Source organism: Echinops telfairi, unplaced genomic scaffold (assembly GCF_000313985.2).
Source record: "Echinops telfairi isolate 266 unplaced genomic scaffold, ASM31398v2 ScPeMD7_7469;HRSCAF=8507_1, whole genome shotgun sequence".
Taxonomy (NCBI): domain Eukaryota; kingdom Metazoa; phylum Chordata; class Mammalia; order Afrosoricida; family Tenrecidae; genus Echinops; species Echinops telfairi.
The window spans coordinates 28,205,745-28,209,318 of NW_022111373.1; positions in this window are offsets into that span (position 1 = coordinate 28,205,745).

Here is a 3,574-nt window from a genome sequence, read left to right on the forward strand (position 1 = left end):
AAATAAAATTTTAGAAATTTGAAAATCAATATTCCACAAAACATATTTTCATTTTTCCCATACTCTTATTCATTATTTTCTTTCCTTTTTAAAATATTGTTTTGAACCCAATAAATTGATTTCATAATCCCCTATTGAATATCTTGAAGAGCAAGCTCACAAAAGAGACTGGTCCCTAAGAAGGGTAGGCAGGATCCAATCTTAATGGCAACTAGGAATAGGGAAAGTGCTTTAGTAGCTGGCGGATGGCCCACAGGTCACCAGGACCCTAAACAAACTTCAGCTGATGCCGTGGAGTTTGTTTTTCCAGGGACTCTGTACTCATTCTTTCAGTAGTTCTCAATTGTGCGGCGGGAGTGTGAGCACTGGGCTGCATGAGGAAGGTTGGGTAGTATGTGGAGACATGATTGATTGTCGTGATTGCCATGATTGGGAGTGAAGCTGCTACTGGCATCTAGTGGGTGGAGCTCAGAGATACTGCTGTTAGGCGATGCTGTAGTCAACCATCATGAAATCTTCCAGCCCAAAGTGCTAACAGTGCCAAGACTGAGAAATCCTGTTCTGTCTGTATCCTTCAGTCACTTACTGTTCAAAGGCTCTTTTGAAGCCCCTTCCCAGGATTGACCTCCCTTTGCAAGCGATTATGCTTTATGCTCCAAAAGCGTGCCTTTAGGACAGTGGTTCTCAACCTTCCTAATGCTGAGACCCTTTCATAGAGTTACTCGTGTTGTGGTGACCCCCAGCCATAAAATTATCTTCATTGCTACTTTATAACTGTAATTTTGCTACTGTTATGAATTGTAATGTAAATATCTGATATGCAGGATGTATTAGGAGACCCCTGTGAAAGGGTCGTTTAACCCCCAAAGGGGTCGCGACCCACAGGTTGAGAACTGCTGCTCTAGGAAGTGCCTTGGTGGCACAGTGGATAAAGCACTTGGCTGCCAAACCAAAGTTGGGCAATCCAAACCTGCCAACCTCTCTGGGAGAAAGATGTGCTAATCTGCTCTCATATTTTCAGCCTTGGGAACCATGCGGGGCAGTTCTACTCTGTGCGACAAGACGACTGTGTTTGGAACCAACTCACTGGGCAGAGGGTTTGGTTTTTAAGCTATCATTAAACATTCAGCTCTTATAAATTAAGCTTTACAAGTGATGTTGTTGTTAGTTGTTGACTCAACTCCGAACTTAAACACTGCCCAGTCCTGCACCTTCCTCACAACTGTTGCAGCGAAGTGTGATAGCTGCATTTCAAAGCGGCAAATCTGACCGTGGAGATTGGTGATAGGTGCCAGAGATCCCGGTCCACGGCGCCCTAGTCTAGGTTGCTGCTGTCAGTGAACTCAACCACCACACCTGCAAATTGTTTCAAGTTTCCAAAACAGGGGTAAGGGCTTGGCACTCTACCTCTGCAGACTTGAATGACCTCGGGCATCTAAAAGCTGCTGCTGTAAGTTATTAGATTTTTCATACTCGAAGGCCATTTGAAAAACATTTCAATGGGGTCGAGGTAGGATTGTTATTGACGATTGAAGATAACGACTTCCACATTACGGAAGTCCCTTGGGAGCCATTCTCACTCTAAAAATAGCTATGCCTCCAGTTGGGTAGGTTTCATTGTAGGGCACTAGAAAGCAGCTTACGTGGAGAAGGAACAGTTCATAAGCAGCTTCTGTTGTTTCTACAAATAACTTGCATAAAACATACCATGTGTTAAGGAAATTGTGTCTCGTTAAAGCCAACATGAGACAGCTTTCTAAGGGAGGCTTAAGCTACATTCACAGAGCATGCGTGCTGAGGGGTAGCAGTTAGTGATGATGCTTAGTGGGGAAAGGTGGACTATGAAAAGAACCTATTTTATCCTCTATATGAGCTGAGAGCCTCTGGGGGAAAATCTCAGGTGTATTATTAATAATTCCAGAACAAACTGTTTTTGTTTGTTCTGCCTTTTGGATCATGTCGTATGATCATGAAAGCACTTACAATTTTTTGTTTAATCCAAGGAGTGGGAGACAGACTGCAAAGAGAGATTAGACATAAATAGAATTCCTACCTCCTGAAACGAAGGTAGTTGCACTGTGTAAAATGTCCACATCTTGATTTCTGTGTTGCAATATGCAACCCTTTCCTAACCCTTCTGGAACTTGGCCTTGGGACGAAGGGAAGTCTTAGTAAAGGAACAGTGAAGGGGGGTATCTGAGAAAGCTCCAGGACAATGCTCCACGCCACGCAGATAAAAACCTTTGAAAGTGCTAACCATTCTTTACTAACTAGTTGGGCTCCTTCTCTGTTGTCTTAAGGGAACACAACTAATAATAAAACAATTGATACCACTTCATTGAATGTTTTGGCACTGTATGGAACTTTTATGTAATAGCTCATATGATCATGGTAATTCTAGGGTAAGTATCATATTTTCCTCAGATATCTATGCATAGGACAGTATCGCATAAAAACTGATTAAACCATGTTTTATTTGGATAAGTGAGTCCTGGTGCTGTAGTCATTATGCATTGGGCTGCTAACGGCAAGGTCAACAGTTCGAAACCACCAGCCACTCTGAGGAAGAAAGACGAGGCTTTCTACTCTTTTAACAGTTACAGTCTAGCATACTCACAGGGGCAGTTCTACAGGGTGGTTATGAGTCAGAATTGACTTGATGGCAATTAGTTTGGTTTGGTTTTTTTTTTTAACCAAAAAGATGAGGCCATTGTTATTCCTACTTACAGGTGAGAAAACGGAGGCTTAGAGAGATTGAGTAATTAGCATAAAAATTATCAAAGCTAGGATTAGATACAAGGCAATTCTCCTTTAGAGGCCATGGAATGAATCTTCTGATAAGCAGGGAAGCATTTCTTAAAGTATTCCTATAAGGTTTGATTTATAAGGGTCCAAAGGGAACCATTAAAGATGAGGATGGTTGAGAGGAAAGACCCGTTGAGTTTCCCTTCCTTCTCCCTGGCCTATCAACTCTTAGGCCTTTCATGTCCACCAATTAGTGGCATTGATTATGTTAGCCATGCTGTGCATCCGTCACCACTGTCCAATTTCAAGTTATTCTACAATCATTAACAGAAATTCAGACATCCCTAATCAATGGCTTCTCAGCCCCTCCACTCTCGCTCCTGTTAACCACTAATAAACTGATTTCTATCTATTTGCCAATTCTATATATTTCATGTAAGTGGATTCATACAACATTAATCCTTTTGTGACTGACTTATTCCACTCCTTATATAATGTTTTCAAGGTTCATCCGTTGTATAGCAAGTATCAAAATTTCATTTCTCTTTATGGCTGAGTAATTTTCCACTGTATTTATATACCAGTTTTGCTTACACATTTATCTGTCGATAGACATTTCAATTGTTTGGGTATTTTAGTTATTGTGACAATTGCTGCAATGAACATTATTGGCATAAAAGGTTTTGTTTAAATTCCTACTTCCAGAAGCACACCAGCCTGTGATATCACAAGGCATTGAAGGGATCAGGCATCAGGCATCAAAGACCAAAAAAAAAACATACCATTGTGTATGAGGGGGAGTGCGGAGTGGGGACCCAGGGCCCATCTG